Source organism: Manacus candei, unplaced genomic scaffold (assembly GCF_025592945.1).
Source record: "Manacus candei isolate 608988 ecotype Guabito, Panama unplaced genomic scaffold, ASM2559294v1 h1tg000046l, whole genome shotgun sequence".
In the NCBI taxonomy this organism is placed as follows: Eukaryota; Metazoa; Chordata; class Aves; order Passeriformes; family Pipridae; genus Manacus; species Manacus candei.
The window spans coordinates 5052892-5075338 of record NW_026138094.1 but is presented as its reverse complement, the minus strand read 5'-3'; positions in this window follow the sequence as shown (position 1 = coordinate 5075338).

Here is a 22447-nt window from a genome sequence, read left to right as displayed (position 1 = left end):
TGCTTGTGGAGTCATAATGTCTCTGAAACCAAAACTCTCCTTTCTGCAGCAGCATCTCACCAGAGCAGGAGCTAGGAAGGATCCTTCCCATACACACTCTCTGAAAGAGAGTATGAAAAAGCATCAAACAGAAGACATGACAGAACCTTCTTGAGATGAACAGACTGAATTACTTTCTTTGCCTACATAATTAGGTGTTTTTAAATAATAATTCAGAAATGCAGAATATCTTAGATTCAGCTGGTGTTCTTCAAGAAGAAGACAAAAGGAGGCACCAAGAGGACAGGCAATATCTAGCACAAAACCCCACGAGGAATATTTTAGCCAGTCTCTCCAATCCTCAAGGTTTGAAGACATAACTAATCACACTGCTTTTACTTTAGTTTGCTTTCTTATCCATTCAAAACACTGCAGGAGAAACTGACTGCAAAATTTCAACCCCATATTTTAACATTGAGACAACAACAGAGATAGATTTATTTTATCTGCTCAAAGGAGTCCACAATTCACTCTGAAAGAACCTGCAGAAAGAAGTACTACACTGTTTTCTACCATACTTTCAAAAATCTTAAAAGTGCTGACACAGTGTTTTCCTTCTAATGAAATAAAAAGCACCATTAAAGGTTTTCTACTAAATTTTCTTTTACTTGATGACTTCGGTCTGAACTCATACTACCATCATACTGCTCAGCACTTTCTTTAGAGAATGTCTGCAGACCAGAACTCTGTAAAAAAGAACAAACACAACTTTGTAGTCTGTATACTGCACTCAAGAAGCAAATGGGTGTCTCCTGAGGGCAAGGCTTCCCACAGGGATAGTCAAAGCTTTGCAGCTTGGTCAAACCTGCAGCACACTGCAATCTGCTCTGTGTAGGTGACAGCCCACAGCTGCACTGTGGCACAAGCAGATGAGGGACAGGATGCAGTGTCACCAATTATCTCAGTGCTTTGACTCCTGGAGATCCAGCTTTGCTTTCCTGTACAAGTCTCAGCCCTACTACTACAGTGCCCTCCTCATTCATGACTTCTGTAGAAGCCTCTAGAACAGCTTCCCTTCGATCCCTCATTCGAAAACCTCCCAGAATCTCAGCAGAGCCTGGGTGGCTGTTAAACACAAAGTACCACTTCTGAAGGACTGTTGGCTGGTGCCACCTTCGAGAGCACAATGGCAAAGGGTCCAATTCTGGCTCTGCCCACCAGCTCTTAAGCAGCAGAGTGGGAGACACTTATCAGAGTCCCAGGTAGAAAAGGACACACAGCTTTGATGCCCATCAGTCTTCATGGGACGGGAAGGTTTGTCTCCAGGTAGTTAAGGACCCACACAAACATTACTTATGCAGTCATTTCTTAGTCAGTTCACTCTCACCTGTCCCTGCACCCTAAGGAGAGTAATGAACAGAATTCACACAGAATGAAGTCATTGAAGTTCAGTTCAAACCAGGCCCCTCTGTCACTCCCAAGCTCAAACACACTGCAAAGTAAAGTTAGTATTACCTAGGCAGAGGAAACCACTAAGGTCAAACAGAGCAACGTGCTTACAGACCATGTGAAAATAACCTCTATTATGTATTTCCTTCATAAAACTGAGTTAAATTATGTGAAGTAAGAGACAAAGGGGTACAATATCTAGAAAGATACTAACTGGAAGTAAAGCTAATAATTGTTTTAAAGAGGAAGGAAGCGTTTAGGAAGTGTAGTGAGGAAACTTGTTCTCATTTTAACTGCCTCACCAAAATAAAGTGTCTACCCTTAGTGAGTTATCCGGTCTATTCACCATTACCAGCCTCATTATTATTTCTCTTACATTTATGTCATTTTAAATACTGAAAGCTATAATCAAGGTTATACTTCAATACTAAATAAGCAATTAGCAGTCAGACACTAATATTAATCTGACATTTTATAGGGATTTTAAGATCCTACGGACTCAAAGTTCAGCCTGTATATCCATTAACTGTGGGCATTATTTTTTAAGTGGCACAATCTTTCCTGCCTAATTTGGTGATGTAAACCCACAATTTTAAAAGACTAAATATATCATTTGCAGAAGACTGTCCCCATCTGATGACAGGAACTCCACATCTCAGGTTTACTAGAACCCTTTTCAAAGGACCCTTTCTCATAGAATCAGATTAGGCACTATCTTGGTGGTGCTGTCCCAGTGTGCATTCCCATCAGGAAACACACCTTCATGAATGGTGGCAATTCACAATTACTCCTTCTCCATGGTGATTCAAACAACAAAGTAAAAGATCCAAAAACATTTTTGTGGCAACAAGTGAGAGAGAGTGAAGCACGATAGACATCACTAAGTTTTCTGTCTGGAGGCATTAGCACCTTCCTTGTGAGTCCACAGGGATAGTGAACTTCCAGCAGCAGGAAAGTATAGGTTTTACTTTTCCTAATGGAATAAGACATTTTGACCAAAAAAAAAGCAGCATTACAGTATTCTATTGTAGTAGTTCTACAGTAACATGCCAGTAACATGTCAGGAACATGACTTTTAGATATTTTAATCACAATATTATATCGCATATTTGTCTTGGAATATACAAAAAAACCACCCCCAAAACAGAGCACAACCATTTTAAAAGGCAAAAATTCCAGTTCATAATAGCAAAATCCCCCGTTTCATGTTATGGAATTGTAGGCATTTCTGAGGTCACATGACATCAATCTTTCAGGGAGTCACATGATGAAATAATCATTCTTAGTGTGATTACCCTCCAACTAAGGGTCTTCTCGGGAAAAGGCTCATCATATACTTACTAGTTACCTTCCTTTTCCTTTGTGATCAAAGGCTACTGAGTAAACAGAAAACATGAACCACATTGTGCTGTAGCCAAAACCTGAGAGAAATGCAAAGACACACAAATGAGAATGATATCTTAGAGCAGTTGACAGCCATTAGATCACTCCCATTTTCCTACAGGGACTGGCTCCAATATTTCTGCCATGGCACTGGGTTTTTTGATGGAGATATTATCATCTACATTTTCAACACTGCATGGGATTTAGCCACAGGACTCATGCAGCTAAATCTTGTTCACGCAATGCCTGGAAGATTTGAATGGAAATGATTAATTATTACCTTTTAGCACCATCTTCTGCATAAAGAATTTAGAGTTCAGGAACAGTCCTCCAGGAAATTACCCCTTAACACTTGTCCCTCAGTGCTTTATAATAAAAAGTTCATTGCAATGATTTTTCACAGATGAAAGTTCTGGGATTTTTTCTTTTATTCTCCTTAACTGAACATTCTTTGTCTAATCCCTTTGATTTTTTTTTTTCCTCATGGGTTGAAGAGATCATCATCTCTACCAAATTCTTTAGTACTGATTGTAATTAACAATCACAGCCTGAGCTAAATTATTTACTTGCTGGGCATCTGGCATTTTCCCTGCAATCAGTGACTGAAGGTGACATTGACACTGGAAAAAATCTAGAAAAATCAGAGGTCTCATTGAATTTTGTACTTTTTTATGTTATGGATGTTCAGAAATTACATTATTAATCTGCTAGACATCAGGTTCTTCTTGGTAAACTAATAAAAACATTCATTTTCCTTTGTCTTCCCCCAAACAAGGTCATAAGCAATTTCAGATTAGATCTCAGACTCATCCTCTGCCTGTAGTTATGTAGTAGGATTCTGGTGAAATTTAAATAAACTAACAATCTTCCTTTATGTTGACACAGTTTTTCGCAGGGCATTCCCAAACCCTGATTACATAATTATAGAATTATCTAAGAAATCCACTCACAAGGTCAGAGAACAACGCTCCAAAATATACAGCAAGCATTACAAAAGCTTGCTCTCTATCGAGTTTATAAAAAAACCATCTAATTTGTGAAATAAAGATTAACAAATAGACTGATCTCAGAACAGCTCTGCGCTGACTTCACAGTATGAAGTGTTGCACAGAAGTCTTACTACCAGAGAAGACCAAGGCAAACGCTCACCAGTGTGACTGCCAGTGTGTAACACAGCTCAGGGTACAGGTCATCCAACCTTCAAGGAGCTCAGGGAAGAAACTGAGAATGTGGAATTCACAAACTACCTTCAACAACTGGATGGATGGCTAGATATATAGAGCTCCTAACTTTTTCGTCCTTAGCCTATGTTGGAATATTTCCAAATATTCTCAATATTGTATACACTCCACCAGGAGTCCACTTCACTGGGTATTGTAAAAATAATACAGTATGGCAGTGCACATTAGAAATCCAAGAATTCCACCTCTGATGAAGCACAGATAATTAAAAAACCTGGAAAAAGGTTCAAAAATGAACTGAGATGAACTTTCTTGGTACCGAAAACATTAACATCTGCTCCTGTTTGTGGATATTCTTAATTGGCAGGTTCTGAATAATATTTGAAAAAAAGAAGATTTAATTGCAGTATGTTGCATTTCACTGCAAATGGTATTGCTGCAGTAGCATTGAAACCAAATCAGAAAACACAGCCAGAGGAAAGGCAAAAGTGATAAATTATTTTGCCACAATAGCAGGGAGATCTGGCTGATTATTTTTAGCTACACTGCTGGTGGCAGCTACAATGTTTTATTGCTCTGACACATCCCCCAAAAATGGCCAGATTAAGATATTCCATTGACTTCAACAGGAATTCATTCATCCTAGAAAATGTTTAGGGAAATACACAACAGTTATTTGGTGCTTGACAGTCTCAAAGATTATTTCTACATAATATAGCCATGATCTATTTTTCCTGCTTATCTTCCTAAATTCTTTTTTTAGGATGCCTTTTCCCAGCATCTCATATACTGCAATACCAGCTTTCCCTATCACAATAAAAAAAAGTACACAGAAGATGGTGCTGCATTCTCAACCAGTCACATTGACTACTGCACTTCTGCCCTCATCATCTTGGGCTGTATCTGCAGGGGGCTCTTCTGCCTTCAGAGAGGAACCTGTATCTGCTCATGAAATTTGAAATAAAGGCACCTTTGGGCTCTAGTGCTACTGTCTGACCATGTGATTCAGGGCATTGCCCAAGTGCCTCTCAAACACTGACAGGCTTGAGACATTGAACACCTCTCTGGAAGCCTGTTACAATGTTTGACCACCCCCTTGGTAAAGAAATTCTTCCTAATGTCCAGTCTAAACCTCCCCTGGCACAGTTTGAACAATTCCCACATATCCTATTACTCAATATCAGGAAGAGCTCAGCACATCCACCTCCACCTCCCTCCTCAGGAAGCTGTAGAGAGCAATGAGATCACCTGTCAGTCTGCTTTTCTCCAAACTAGATAAGCCCAAGTCCTTACCTGCTCCTTATAGGACATTCCTTCCAGCCCTTCCGTATTTCACTATAATAAGGTCTTCCCACAAAAAGGAAGGGGGGTGGTGTGTGTTTATGTAAGTATCCAGTGTAATTGGGTCCTGATTGAGGCCTCTTAATAATACAGAAGAGTAATGATAAACAGAAAAGATTAAGGGATTACACAAAAACCAGTAACAGTTGCAGCTTCCTTACGTGGCAACTGCTGAGCAGGAAAATTTCAGATACTGCCTCCCATGCAGTGGCTGCATCTCCACTGTACATGTGACTCTTCAGTAAGATCATTCAATGAACCCGTGTCCTCAGTTCTTGACACCCTCACATTCTGCTTTCTCCCTTTTCTTCTGAAATGCCTCCCCTCCTTCAGCACAGATTGAATGACTGATTAATTGTAATAATTTCAGCATTGCCTTTGCTGCTCACATTAGAGATGTCATTCACTTGTGTGAGAAAGCAAAGACAAGCAGTGCTTAGTTCATCTTTCTATCCTTGTATAGGGCCTAAAAAGGAAGAAGGTCTAAGTATCTTCAGGGTAATTCTGCTGGTGTTTGTTACTGTGGGTAACTCTGAGTGCCTGTGGTGGAGGGTTCTTGTTAGCACGGTGTGACCACTGACAGAAATTTCAAAGTGTGTGTCTTGCAGATAAAACAAGCAGTGAATTTCCAGAAAGAACAAGTTGGCAATTTTATGATAACTGGGAAACTGAACATGTCAATGTTCCAATGGCAAAGTATCTTACTACCTGCCAATAAACAAGGCCCAGCCTTGTGGTGTCACTGTGCAAAAAAGAAGGGGGGAAGAAAAGTCTTTGCAATGTCTTTTTTAACACCCTGTCCTCCTGTACCCTGCCCCTTATCCCTGGCTCTGCTCCATTAGCCTTTGGACATGAATGAACGATTTAAAAAGATGAAATGTTTTCATGAGCAGCTTTTATTTTGCACTTGTATGACTTCAGTGAAGGCAGATTTGTTTTAATTACATCTTACATTTTAGCAGTACACATTCTCATCAGACACCTCTGTCATCCATGATCAGAGTCTATGTTCTACATGAGTACATGTCCTCTATGTACTCGGGCTGAAAAAGGATGAATGCAACATAAAACCTTACATAGAGCAGGAATATCAAAGATTATTTCATCCCACCACAACTGAACCATAGAGAAACTGGTTGATTTTATCCTCCTGTACCATCCAGTTCTGTCCAGAATGAGGACTAAAAGCTAAGACAATCAGATTTGCAGTCTTGACAGCTAACACTGTGAAGTACTGACAGAGGCCCCAGAAGAATCTCAATGTCATGGCCCTCAAAATTTCTTTACCCTCTGCATTATTACTCTGCTTGCCAGTCAGGAATTCAGAAATTATGCTTTGCTTCCTTTGCATCTAATTTACATCTCAGACAGGGCTGTCATTCTAACACAAAAATGAACAACCGAGGAAAAAGAGAATGGCTGCAAGAACTCCAATAAAGTACACGTTATTATTAAGATAGCTGCTTTTAAATACACAAAAATTCTTCTAAGGTTTGGATGAAACTCCCTCACAAACTACAACCCCTAAAAACAGCCTTATGACCCAATGCTGATTGTAGAAAGGAAGATGGAAACCATCAGAAAGAACTCTGCAGTGTGAAATTCAGTGTGTAAGGAGGGATGCAATTCCCTTCACCCTGCACATGCTTTGGTCAAGCTGCTCACACAGCCCTGCCATGGCTGAAGGACCATTGTGATTCTGGCAGTACTGAGCAATTCTGTTCACAGACACAACATCAAAGTGACACATGCTTTGATAACACAGATTACTGAATCCTGCTGCCATTTAGTGAGTTTGACATCTTATGAGGATGGGGTAGAAATCTCTTATGTTTTTTCTATTTGCTGTTCTTTGGTACCTCAAAAGCCCCATGCAGCTGCAGTTTTCTCTCTCTTCCTCTTCATCCAACTCTCACCCCTGGCACACACTGTAGCAGCACACCAGGCCCAGCACCAGACCAGGGGATCTCATTCTTTCTGTTTAACTTCCCCAGTGTGGCTTAAGACCAGAACTTAAGACCAAGTACCGGTTTTGGCAATTGCCAGGGGAGGATTCCACAAAGTCTTCCACAAAGGAGATTATTTGAGCCTATAAATATTTGAAGACTGGAATTGTATCAGGAAAAGATACATAGGCAGATCCCAGTAGGGCAAGAGGGAAAACTTTTTTTATGCAGCAGATGAGATGTTTGGTCACAAACCGTGTTCGGGGAGTCAAACTCTCATTTGGTGAGAACAGACTTCTAAGGCTGAGCAGATTTGTGTCAGTCAAGGATGATGTTCAGTTCCAATTGCGCTGGCTTTGGAAAATTCAGGGCTTTGTTCATTAATATTCAAGGCATTTGCAGAGGCCATCTTTCCTGTGAGCTTCGTGGCAGGGATAGACTTATACATCCCAGCGGGTTTGTGATTCACAGTTGTAAGGTGGATTTGTTTTTGCATTAGCATAGTCAATGATTAAATGAATTGCATTTATTATATAAATTCCCTATCAAGTGTCACATTGTAAATAACATGAGGTGGCTGGAAGCTGCAAAGGTGTCAGAAAACAATCAAAATCTAGGTCAAATATTAAGAAAGCTACACAAAATGCACATTCGTTCTCTCTCTGACATCAGTGATTCTGTTCTTTTCCTATCCTTTCTATCTGTTTTCTCCTTCATTTGGGTTCTAACTTCTTTCATAACGGTACAGATCTTTAAAGTCATATAAATATAAAATACATCAATTTATTATAGTCACTTGTTCACAAGGTACAACACACTGGAGAAGAATTTCCTTTCACTAGAATGCCTTTTAAGTCAGACTGTGTCATGCATTCATGGGTTAAGGAAGACATTTAAAAGAGTTTATCATTTTAGAGTAAGTTTAGTAGGTAGAAAGTCTGTTAATAGTGTTAATGAATTCCCACCTCATCAAGAAAGAAACCAACTACTCCTTAATTTCAGATTATGATTATCTTGGGCTTCAGGCAACCACTTCAGTCATGAAAACAAATACCTATTTGCAAAAGCACTTAGAATAAGATTGCATTTAACTGTGTATCTTTTTGGTTCTTGATAAATTTAACTTCAGCAAGGAAAACAGGCAAGGATAGATTCTGTGGATTTAAATTAGTTTTATCATTAATTTGGATAAAATAAAAAATTAAAAGCTAATGTCCGTAATGGCAGATTAAAAAACTGTGTAAACTGCAATATCATGAAAGCATATTTAATAAAGGATAGACCAATACTGATTCAGCAACTTCCATTCTCCAGTCTTTTCCCAAAACCAGAATAATGTCTCCTGTTTCCCTACAGGTCCAGTCCCAAAGTTTCCTATAACTGCACTGACTGAAGGTACCACATCAGTTGACCATGTTATTACATGACCAAATGTGGTAACTCATGTTGCCAGAACAGGAGCAAGCCCTGTGTCCCTCCAGAGTTGCAGGCACCCAATTACATTATCAGCATACAGGAGTGTCCATGTCATGAAACAGTGGGGTTTGATTCAGTCAATATGTCTTCAGGTGGCCACACCTGAATTAGAAATGTGTCAATACCTAAAATACATCCCTGGGTACTTACGTGGTTATCAACCTGAAGGAAATGGAAGATTTATAGGATTTAAAATACATGGTATTTGTTACACAAAAAACTCCACAGTTTGTGACTTACAGGTCAGAATTAAGGCTACTTAAGAATACCTTTAATATTCTGTAAACAGGCTATACATTCTTTCACCCTCAGTACCCTTCAAAATAAATAGAAATCTAGTTAATAGTCAATGAAGTTTAGCAATTCATTTCATCCTAAAGTAAACATTTAAGAGTAGCTCAGGTGGATCATTCCTTCAGTGCTGTAAACACAGAAACTGGCCAGAGTTGGAGGATTTACCCGAAATGTGAAGATCTGTGTTAAAGATCCTTAAACAAAGCATAACTAATAAGGTTTGATCCAAGAGCCTGTATTTTAGTATCCTAACTGGAAAGCTACTGGCTACTCTGCCCTGTGGCTACCATTTCCCTGTGCTTCTCACCAACAGTTGCACTGTGGATTTAAGAAACTTCTGAAAAAATCTACATTCTTACTAAGAAACTTAGTTTGAAATAAACAGCATTTTCTACTGTAGTTTTTGAAACATAAAAAACTAATCATCTAAAGATCAAGGTAGAGATCTGCTGTTACAGGATATTTCTTGAGCCACAGGAAGGGAAGTCTGATTTTAGCAATCCCAGTGTTCTTAGCAGTTGAAAACAGCAGATATGTAAAGTTTAAGTAAATTCTCACAGCATTCATTTCCCTGGACCAAAGCTGGCTTAGCAAAAAGAACACTCTATTTTCTGAAACACAAAAGAATCAGCATCATAAGCCTTTACTTCCACTTTTCTAGTCCTTTGCCCAAAATAAACTGTAGGACATGCCAAAGAAAACCAAACAAAAGCCCAAACAAAATCAACCAAAAAAAAACACCAAACAAAACCAACCAAATGAAACCAATAAAAAAACCAAACAAACAAAAAATCCCCCACAAAACAAACAAACAAAAACCCCCACCTGACAGCTTTTAAACTTCTTTTGTTTTGAAGAGAAAGGAATATATTTGCTCTCAAATTTGTGCCCAAAGTGCTAAGATTCAAAAGTATTGAATATAATATCAGTTGAACTCACTTTTCATCCAAATATGTAGCAATTTTTAAGGCATTTCTACCTTCCAATATGAAAATGACCGTCCCTTTTTCACATGCCCCCCACAACGTACACTGCAAAGATGACAGTCAAGTATTGTATTCAGAAAAATTCCAGAAGAGGTCAAATAAGAAGACATAAAAAAAGAAAAAATTACATTTTCCCTGCATTTTCCAAGAGTTTTCCATCACCAAAATCCTGGACTTACAGATGATATATTGCCATTTATCACCATGAGATTTTATCCCATTTAAGCATTGAAGCTCTTCTTAGTAAATATCAGTCTTATTTTATGAGTTGCCTAGCACAGGCATGGATATGTAATAAATAAATAATATTTATATTAATAAATTATTATGGCAATAAATAAGTAATGTTTCAAATTACCCACTAGCAAAGCATAAATACTGAAAAATTTACTTATTTTACATTCAGATTTTTAATTCACTCCTTGTTCCATGCTGCCATAACAGTGTTATACAGTCCCTATCTGCTATTTTCCAACATATAAAGTTTATGTTAACTTGAACTGTCTCTCAGATTCCCTGGATTATGAAGTAATTTATGGAATGAAGATACTTATGGAATGATCAACAACAAAAAAACTCATCAAAAAATCCCCAAACAAAACAGACATAAATCTGATGAAACTTTTGCAATTTTGATGCATCTGATGAATCTAATGCAATTTTAAACAGTACATACCACAAGCCAGTGGCTGTATCTCAGCTGTTATCCACATATACTAGAAAAGAAACATCTCTTAATTAGAAGCCAGGGTATACCATATAAAACAAAAAATGGAAAAACATATGTTGAAAGTTTTAAATTATTAAGGTGAACACCAGGCATATTCCTGGTATGGCATTATTTTGACAGACTCACACTTTCTGTTCATTTTTAATACTCTAGAATGGAATAGAAATCCTCAGAGATCTCTCTGAAGAGCACAGCAAGAGGCATTCATGCTAAAGCCAGCAGTGAGCCTGTAAAAAACTATCTCACTTCCAATTCGATGGATAATCCTCCTCTGGCTAAATACTGAGATAGCAACTCATCTCAATATCAATATTGTTGGCCTGCTTTGGGTGCTTTCTCTTGTAAAATAGTATTTTCCTGGAATGAACCTGACTATCTGGAGGTGGAAACAGTGGGCCAAACCAAATATGTCATGGAATAAGAGCAAGGATAAATTTAAATGCCATCTAAATTGTGAAATCATTCTCTAGAAGGATTTGAGTCAAACCCAAAGTGGCTTGAGTAAGGATTTTGTCAGCTGCTTAAATATGCCTGGTGGCCCAGAACTAGAATGGTACATTATTGTCTCCTCCATCCTCAGCTTCACACAAGCTGCTACTGAGAAATACTGACTCTTCTCTGAGTCTTCCTGGCACAGGGAGAATGGTAGGGAGCTTTGGAGCTATGAACAATTTATCCTGCAATGTTTTGTGGGGAAAAAAAAAAATCATTCTATAAAAGCAGAATATGTCATTAACACTCATCAAAGCTACTGTAGCCATAAATAATTTCCTCTGTGAGGGAAAGCAGCCTCAAGGGAAATAATGCCTCAGAAGGCAAAACTTGCATATTTGCAAAAATAAATGCTTAAGGGTTGTCCAGTCTAAATGATCAGATAGGCTGTGGGGATGAAGTGTCCCACGGGACAACCATCACAGAGTGTCTACGGTGCAAATATTCAGCTTAGTGTTTCTAATGCTGTATAATGAAGCTTACTGAACAATATGGAAATCACAGACACTGTTTTCACAAGCTCAGAATTTTCAGACCTTCATCCTTAATAATCATGCTCAAGACTAATGTCACAACCCGGCAGCAACAGGTCTATTTATGAAGAATGAGAAAAGTTGCTCAGTGAGACTTCAGCTGTGATGAAAAGTCAGGCTTAAAGGTTCAGCACTGTTGGTTCAGCAGCTAAAACCACCAGCCCTCAAGTGCTGGGCTGGCTCACACTGAAAGCAGAGCAAGGAAACGAGCACAGACAGCACAAACAGGGCTATGTAGCTGTATTATCAGGTATTAATCATAGAACATACCAAAAGAAATATTTCTTCACACATCATACAACCAAACTGTGAAAAATCGCATCTGTGCCACAGGTGTTGCAAAGGCTAAACGATAAACGTCTTGAAAAAGGCTTAGACAAATTCCTGAAGGATGGGTCTATCACTGGATATTTGAAATGACAGTTAGAATATAACTTTTGACTTAGAAGTCCTTAAACTATTGATTGCCACAAGTTGCAAGAATATAAAATGACCCTTTCCTCAAAAGGGTCTTTCAATAGTTTTTCTGTAAAAATCTGCTCCTGGACTAGATAGATCTTTGGTGTGACCTAGTGATGTTTTTCTCCTCTTACCCATCTTCTGTGGGTAATACCGGAATATCTCTGGGAGCCTTTGATCTGCCATCTGCTATAATCACTTTCTTTTAAGTCAAATTGATGAGTGTATTATGAAGCCACAAGGTACATGCTCATTTACAGTACAGAAGCAGCAATTTTAAATTCCAACAAAGAAACAATTTTTGATGAAATAACTTACTGAACAATTCAACTTATTGAATTGCTTACAGGCATACTATGCATAGGCTGTTCTTACTTCTATATTTTGATCTTTTTTTTTCCTAGCATTCAAAATATATTTTTATTGCGACTTGCTTAATCCTGTAAAAAAGTATATTCATTGCATATTCACAGTTTGATTTTTTCCGAAGCTTATACACAACATTTTATTGTTGGCTCCATCCAAAGATTAAGAATTCAAATGTAATTTTTCAATCATGAAGCTGTGATACTGGGGCTAGGTACAATGTAATCCTGGGAATGGTTAAATTGAAAGAAATCCATAATATTGAATTCCCAGTTCTGTACTGAACAGACATATCTATCGTCCTACTGACTGACAGTGGACAGAGAGCTCCCAAAAGAGACCACACTAATGTACAACACTCTTTACCACATTGACTTTTTATATCTAAATTATGCAAATCAAGAAATTAAATGAGAAATGCCATCTCTCTTAGAATGGCATCAATTTGACCATACAACATAATGAACGAGAATTACTATTTCTGTCTTCCTCTCATACCAGCATTAAATATTAACAAGAAAAGAGATTCTGCACTGAAAATCAGTTCAGTGCTAAGAATCACACTGGCACAAATCACATCGGGGAAAAAAACTCTATAAATGTACAAATGTCTCCTGTTTGCAAAATCCTAGTTTATTTTTAGAACTGCAGGAAAACAGCTTTGAAATTAATCTGGCCAAAGCAGAACAGCACCTGTATTTCTGAGGACTTTGGTCCCATAGAAATCTCATAACTATTTCTCTCACCATGTCCTCCTTTAAGTAACACCAAAACACCAGGTATATGTAAAATCTGTAAGATGTACCTTCTTCATGAAATCTTGACTTTTCAGCAAAATCCCTATTCATCTCCACTACTGAGCACTGGAAAAATGTTTATTAGAGCCTCACCACTGATGTACTATGGGCACTATGAGGATGCACAAGCAAATATGGATGGGTCCAGATGGACTTTACCTCCCACAATACCCCACTTTCCATTCTAATAAAGGAATCAATGGCTGGGTCTCTGAGCTCAGAATCACAGAATATTCTGAGTTGGAAGGGACCCACAAGGATCATCAAGTCCAATTTGTAAGTGAATGGCCCTTACAGGGACTGAAACCCTGACATTGGTATTATCACCACCATGCTCTGACCAGCTGAGCTCACACTGAAATCTGAGGAATAAAATCTACCAGGGATAGAAAAAAAAATGCAACTTACAATTTCAATATATTAGAGCAGCAGTCAGTCAAAATTCAAATGGATTTCAGGTTTCATTAAAAGCAAAATTAAAGAGCATCTATACTTTTCCCTTTTTTTTTAAAGTTTACTTCCAGCACATACTGAAAATGATCTAAAAATACAAAATAATAAAACCCCATTCTTCCATTAAGAACTATTTCAAAGGAGCTATTTCAAATACTTCAAGCTTCTTCCTTATTGGCAACATTAAAGCATCTAAGGTGAAAATATATGTCAATGATCTGCTAGTAAAATAATAATCAGGTTGTTGAAAAAAAATTCCATTTCTGACCGAGATGTGTGACTCCCATGGTAGTACCAGGCATAACAACCTTTATTCACCTCTACTTTCCCAGCTGCTGAATTCATCATAGCCCACTGCAAAAATTGATTGTTACCTTTTGCATCCAGTTGTGTCAATGTGTATGTCCCCATACGTGCAGAGACATGACTTAGAGTACAAAGAGTTTAGCTTTATGTAATCTTGTTAGGAAAATATTTCCAGCCAGTCCTTTAAGTGAGTTTCCCATTGTCCACAGCTGTACCTGAGGACAGACAGCAAAATAAAAGCAGACCTATTTTGCCAGGGAAACTGTTGCCCTTTTACCACATACACCCAGTGGGGTTAGTACAGAATTATGAAAAAGAGTGCTAAATTGATTTACTACTTATTTTGTACTCTGAAAACTGGTAGATGTTATTATATTAGAATCTGGAAGTGAAGGCTTAGTTGTTAAGCAGGGGATATCCTTAAGTTCTTAAGCTGGGAATGGGGCTAGGGGACAGAGCAGACTTTTATCTCAAATTAGCAGAATTAACATGTAAGAGGGAAATCTTTCTATCCTACATATACAGCCCCCATACTGAACAACATTAATGCAAGATAACCTGTCTGTAGGTAACTTGCAGACATGTAGATATCATATATATGATATAGCTTAACTGCCTTTTCAAAATCTCTAGCCTTGACAGTTCAAATGCAGGGAACTGACATGAAATGAATACTCCAGTATCTTTTCATTTTGGGAGTGAGTTTGTTATTCTGCATTTTTTTTTTGACTTTTCAATTTATATTTATTACAAGCTTAACTGGGCAAACATTTCATGTTTTCACAGTGCCTCCCTACACTGCATAGCTATTTCCTCAAAGATACACTTCTATGAATCAAACTTATTAAATTATTTATTAATTACCTAAATCTGCCATATATATGACTGCTTCATATGGGAACCTAATACAAAGCAATTGCTAGGTAGCAATGCCTTAAAATACATATTATACAGATTTTAGTATAGCTTTTTAGCACTTTTAGAACAGCATTTTTAGCTAAGTACCTTTGTATTAGATTCATAAAATGTTGTTTCATCATTAAGAAGCAATCAATCAGATATGCTAACTGTAAATGAAATAAATCAGAAAACATACAACTCCAATTAAGGATATTTAAACAACTATCTTTTGACACAGTGAGCTGAGCTGGAGGCACAGACATGGCACTGACCCGTCAAGGAATCATCTGCAGTGGTGACACCATCCAGATGCTCCAAAGCAGGAGGAGAGTCAACAAGGAATGTGAATAATGACATGGGAAGTGCACTGAGCAAGATACATCCCTCTGTAGCACCCACATGCAAACCTTGCACAGGCATAATAGCTCAGCATCCCTCTGCAGCTTTAAACACTCCTTGCCCTCAGGCTCTTCTTAGTGTTTCCTTTCTCCAGTATCAATAAACATTAGAGAAATAGCATGCTGAACAAGAACAGAACTCTGGTTTTGCATGCTAAAACAGCTGTTGAAAGCATAAATACATTTTATTGAGAGCATGTATCCAAGGTTTACTTACATGGCTTATAGATTACTATAAAAAAAAAGTGATGACATCAGTAGAGGAATGTAAAATTTGACCTTCAGCTAGACAGTGATTGGCATTGACTGTAATACTTCATGAGATTTCACATAATCAACATGCTGAAGCATGTGGAGAGAGTACATAATCGGTTGCTCTTGATCACAGACCATTTTGCCTGAGAAAATAATCTAGCACTGGCTTTCAAAAGTGTAAGGTCTGTGACAATTGCAACTGGAAACTAAAGTTGTGGGGAAAATATAAAAGGGAAGTTGGAAAATTATTCTATTTGAATTTGAACAAAATAATACAATCATACAAGCTTTATACGCCTCAGACTGAGAAGGGATTACTGACTTAATCAGGTGGTTTGGTCTATGGATGTTTGTTGCAAATTCCCTGAATAGATTTTTTTTTTCTTTGGCTTTTCCCAAGGTATCAGACAGATGCATATACACAAGGTTGTCTCTCCCCTGCTGACTCTCTTTGTTTTATTCAGCACTTACTGGGGACCCTACAAATATGATGTAAGAACTAAAGACAGATATCAGTTCCAGATTATAAGTCAGGCTGGGAAACAGTCCAGTTCATTCTCCATCAAACATCTTAAAAAGCATATCCTAATAAGAAGATATCTACTTACTAATCCTGTTTGAGAAGGATTTTAGATCCTTGTAATGATACAATCAGCTATTCTGCATTAGTTCATATACTCTCTCCTATGATGCACGTCATCAGCAAATGTTATCTACATTACCAAAACTTGGGTATTGCCTGACTGTACAATTGTACATGTAAATTCAGTTAATAATTGACTTAGGTAATTCCTTGATATTCATGTGCACTTGCAATGACTGCACAGGCAAATGAATATACAGAGGAGAATGAAACCTGGCTGTCGTTAAAAATATGGCAATCACTATGATCAAACAGACATTTTTGGGACCAAAGAACAAGAAGTGTCACCAGGTTGAGTCAATTCCTAATACAAACAAGAAAGTCTTGTACTTTTTCTGGTAACTAACAAAGTTCCAGTGTTAATAGTTAAGGAGAAACAGAATTATTTTATTTTTTTTTAGTGCTGATCAGTTACAATTAGAATTTCCCCTTCAACAGGTGAAAGTCTCCAGGCTTTCTGGAGGAAAAAGTAGTAACACCTCAGCAATAGAGGAAAGTCTGTGATTCTTCCAGCTATATAAAAAAACTTCCAACTCTCAGTTTTCCAAAGACTACAGATGCTCTGCCACACAGTTCAGCACTCACGGGTGCAAGCCCAGGATTGGAATTATGAAAGCTTTACAATTATATATTAAAGTTTGTGACTGCATTGAATGTAGAATTCAGATGAGCTCAAGGTTCAAAACAAATTTTTGACAAACCCCACCTTAGAAGAGGTTGTATAAATCAAAATAACTCTCCTCAGTAACAGTATATTCTTTACAAAATATTTGATATGAAAAAAAAGGAAGGATTAAAACACCTCCCTCACCATGCTACAATGTGTGTTGTATTTGTACAACAGTTAATCAAAACCCATGAAGAGAAGCTCTTCACACAGCAGTTAAACCATGAAGGAAGGCAACTGTCAATCCAAATGCAAGCAGATTTTATCTTCCTCTGGTCAACAAACAGGGGTTGTCAATCAAAACTTATTCACTGCTCTGATCACACATGTACGTGTGTGCAAGAACTCCCACCCCTGTTTCCTCTCTAGCATAAAAAGAATATAATTTGCCTCATGTTAAAAGGACTCCTAACCAAATATACTTTTTCAAAGAACTGGAAAAAAGGAAGTACGAAAGTCAACAACCTTAGTAGCCCTCAGCCCTCTCCCAGCCCTGGCATATAATGCCTTCATATTCCCCAAGTGGAGATCCAAAATGAGTAGATATACCTATATGACTAAAGGAGTTTGGACAAGAATTTCTGTGCTGAATGTGTAAACAGAGGCAACTTAGAAAACATTATGGAACTGTGCACCTTTGTAAGGAAAAATAACACTCTTACTTGGTTATGCACACACGTGTCTATACAGGGAAGGCCATTTCAGCTGGCCCCTTTTTAAATTATTCATTGTTGTATACACACATTTTTAGTACTATAAAAGGTCAGTCCTCTTCTGATTCTGCAACACTTTCTTGTGGAGTAAAGAAGAGTCCCATGAATATGCAGACACACACCCCTGTAACACTGCAGTCACTGTGCATTAATGTGTGTTCTCTGTATATTTCAAAGTCAAACAAATAATACCTGTCATGAACATGAATTTCTAATATCTTCTATATTTCATTTTAAATGAAATGTCAAAATGATGGAAAATATTTTCCAGAAAGTTTGCAAAGGGCAGTATCTACTAAAAAGCTGCAATACGTAATTCTGCCCTGGTGCAGAAGTAAAGGGACACTGCCACAGCTTGAATCAGATTTTTAAAATCATTATTTTACCTAACTTTGTCAATCCTTACACAACCTGAGAACAGAAATCTCTTTGTAATTCTGAATTGTCATTCTTCAATTACAACAGCCAGTTAGGTTTCCCTGCAGCTGAGAAAATGGATGCCAGTATATTATTTTTCCTTTGTTACACAGTATCATGTTGACAAAATATTTACAAAACACAACGAGCTGGAAGCCAAGTTTGGATGGGTGGTGTTTGCAAAAGATTGATTTCTCTGGCTCTGTTACCTGGCATGCATAAAAGTGCTTTTATATATTTATTCACCAATATTGGTTCAGCTGACTAAGCACCAAGGAAGTCTTAATCACTTTATGTGGGTATTCCAGTCACTCACATTTGAAACATAAGCTGCCTTTTACATCAAAAGCCAGGCCCATCAGCTCCTCAGCTCAGTGACTTGACATCTTTCTCCTGTCCTTGGTAATCTCACCGTCCTCATAGCACTCAGGTTGCATTTTTTTCTAGTCACTCCACCACCTGCATCTTTTGCTTTTCCTCTCTGTCCCACAGCTGGTGGCTCCTGACACCCAAGGAGGCCAGTTTGCCTGTCCTATATACCCAGATCCTTACTGAACTGCCAGAAACACTTCTTACCCATTTGTCTCTCAGGCCACAGCAGTTGTGTTTTCCCCACCCTCTACTTCTCTCTCCCCAAACTGTGCAGCCCCATCTCCCTACCAACAGGAACATCAGCGCTTAAATCTTCTCAAGCTCCACTGTGGATTTCTTACCTGTCACTTCCCACAAACCCAGATTACAGTGACTCCACCTTCTCCTTGGAAGCTGAGCTTCTCAGAACGCTCCCCTCTGCATCAGGATGGGAGACTGCAAAGGCACAATTCCTCCTGACAAAGATCGAAGTGTTAAGCTTGAACAACCACAGTCACCTTGATCTTCAAGCATGCAAGCATTTTTGAAAGATTTGGGCCTCAAAGATTGCTTCAACTAGAAATACATGATCAAGTGTTGGATATGCTTCTGTTCCCTGAAAGAGTGTAAGCAGATTTTGTGTTCCTGAACACATTGTGAATCAAGCAACAGCACAATTTCTTTAGTCAGTGTTCTAAGTCTTTTGGCAGCCTCTAACTTGCCCAATTCTTTTTTTTTTCCTATGGTTGCTCTATAAATGCTTTTCGAACCGTACATATAGTTCCTTCATAATCACATTTTGGAGTTTTTGCCTCTCTCAGTTTACCCCCACCCAAAAGAGCCCTTCTTCCACCCAAGGAATGATACTCAACCTCTTCAGTTCCTAAATAAAAGACTCTTAAGCCACATAGCACAGATTGCAGACAAGCCATACACTTTTCCCTTATTTGAGGATTTTCAATGATTTTCTTTTATTTTTCATCAAGAAACTTAAAATGTGCTGCTTAGGAGGTGAGAAGAATAGGTGTATTTCCTTGGGAGGGACTGTTTTCGCCAAGATGAATTTTAGAGTTCACACCCATATGTTTCCTCTTTCACTTCACACACAGGGCTACACCAGTGAATCTTTGTTAACCCACCAAATTCATCTTTCACTAGATTAGCTATGTTCATAAAAAGAGAGTAAGTCATTAAATCAAGTGACATAATTTTATCATTAGCTAAGGAATACAGGAGAGGGGGGTTTGGTGGTTTTTCTGGGGTGGGGTATTGGTTTCTTAATGTCAGCACAGTCTTAATTTCTTTCACAGTTGTTATTTCAGACTTGTGATCTATCCAAACACAGTTCACACAGATGAAAAGATAAATCTTAGCAAAAAGAGAAAGCATTGATTTTCAGGCAGCAAATGAATCTCTAATGTCCATACTACCTTCACTGTGATCTCTAGCAGATAAATTATTAATGCAAGTGTATGAACATCATTTTGTTGTGATTAAATTTCACTTAAATTTTAATTTAAAAAAAGTCACAGGGGATCGAAGAAGCAGTCACATAAGATAAGCGAGTCAGTCAAAGTTTTATTTTTCATGTTTGTGTGCTGGGATTATCTGCAATCTTATCATTCATGCAGCAAATTACCAAGAACTACATTAAAAATGTGTATAGCCATTTTCATTTTTGAAAGATTCAAGACTATAAATAATTAACTGGGTGAGACATCTGTTATTTATGAGTTGAAATGACAGTTTTAATTTAGTTCTTCGTTTAGCTGAGCCTGAACGTATTGAGACTAAGTAAGAGAAAACAGGAAATATTTTTAAATGACATCTCACAGAGTTTAGACCTTCCAGGAGTGCAAATCACACACTGCTGGTTTTTTTGTTTGTTATGTTTTACTTCAAGGCCCATCAGAAAACATTCTTCATTCATGACCTAATATTGCATGCCCATGAGGACTCTGATGACAAGGTAGAGCAACTACCATGGCTTCACAAAATAAATCAGCCATGTTACTTCTTTGTAAACATCTAGGAAACAAACTTTATTTAGCACATAGGTACCAGTCAGATACGTTGTTCAAACCACAACACTGTTATAAAGGATATATTTCCCACACTTCTTCAACTTATTTCTCTCTCCTACTGTACTGGTTGTATGTCTATTGTTGTGAATCAAAATATTCGTTGTGAGAAAATAGGGAACTCAAAAAACTCTGTAACAAGGTTTCCAGGGATGTCTGTGTCAGATAAAAATAAAAGATGCCCATCTCCCCCTTCCCAGCTTTGGTTTGGGAAGGAGAGGTTGACTTTTTCTAAAACTATAGCCTCTCTCTCTCTCTCTCTCTCTCTCTCTCTCTCTCTCTCTCTCTCTCTCTCTCTCTCTCTTTCCTTTTAAAGAAAACTCTGTGTACCATGAAATGCTTCCCTAGGAACAGATCTTTAATGATTCTCCCTCATCATTGATTGTTGAAACTACTATCCCATATGTCTGCTAACTTTGAAATAAAAGGCATTGGGCACAGATTAGAGATTTAGTATTCAAAGGACTTTTGCAGGATTCAGTAGACAAAAAACCCAAGTGACTAGAATGTAAAAGCAAATTTTTTTAAGTAAAAAAAATTTTTTTGTGATTCCCGTTATTTTTATATACCCCAGCTACAAACAAACACATGGCCCCCAAAGCCAAAGGCCCCAAAAGTCAAAACTCCTAAACTGAAAAGAGATGAAATTATTCATATAAATCTGTCATTACAATTAACTTCAGATCAAGTTTACCTTGGAACTGACTGTCCCTGTTCTCTGTTCGAGCTTGAGAGTATCCCAAGGGGTGGGCAAGTGGGGTGGTATGTGAAATTCCTCTGAGATGGAAGCTTTCCCATTGAAAGGAATGTCATAATTCTTCTCAAACTGAGGAGCACAAGGTTTAGGCTCCCAAGTGATCAGCCTGGGACAGAAGGGACACAACTGCTTTGCAGAGGTGATGGACAGACAAAGTTTTCACTGAAATCAGTGGGAGTCATAATTGCTCTTTCTCTGAAAAACACTCCTCTAAGAGAAAGGGTTCATGACATGTTGAATCCAGGGATAAACGAATTTGATGGAAAAAAAACCAACCTGGAAAAAGGCATAAGTCTAGAGACTTGTAATAACAAGCTACCTGTTATTAGATCAGCCATGAGAGGCAGATGCACAGGGAAAATATTCCAGCTGATCTCATAGAAGACTTTATCTGCCCCTATGAACAGTGCAATTCTTAAATCCTAAGCCATCACTGACACAACATCACTACCATGTCCAGAACAAGCAGTAACTTTCTTTTGATGTCTTCTTGTTTCACAGAGAAACAACTGTATGTTCAGAATCTCAGGCTAGTATAGTAACCCTCCCTGTGTTACATCATCATATTGTCTATTTTTGGTGAAGCAGATAGAAACCCAATGCCTCAGCTTTTGTTTCTTCACTTACTGCAATACAAGGAAAAAGGCATTTCAAAAACCAGTATGTTTTACATTTTATCTCTTAAACAAGAAAAGGCAAAACAAAGTAATACTGACATTTCATTCCTGTAGAAGAAAGTAAGTCTTTCTCAGCATCTTCTCTCATTTCTCACTGGTCATTGCCCATTTATTTCGTAGGATAAGAATGGTAAGTGTTGGGGGGTTCTTCTCAAACACACAGAAAAAAAAAAAGAAAAAAACCAGTGAAAATGAGGTGAGGAAAGGAATATATTTTTTTTCCACTGGAAGATTAGCTTGTATAAAAAAATCACAACAACTTTTCACACAATGTATAAACAATTACTTTTCTCCCCTGCTAAAACATCAGTTGAGATACGTATTGAAAGGGAATCAGCAAGAAGGCAGCAGGTGTGGAGGAGCATTCAGGCCAAAGACACCTGCTGTAGATGTCAAGAAAATCAAGAGAAATTAGGG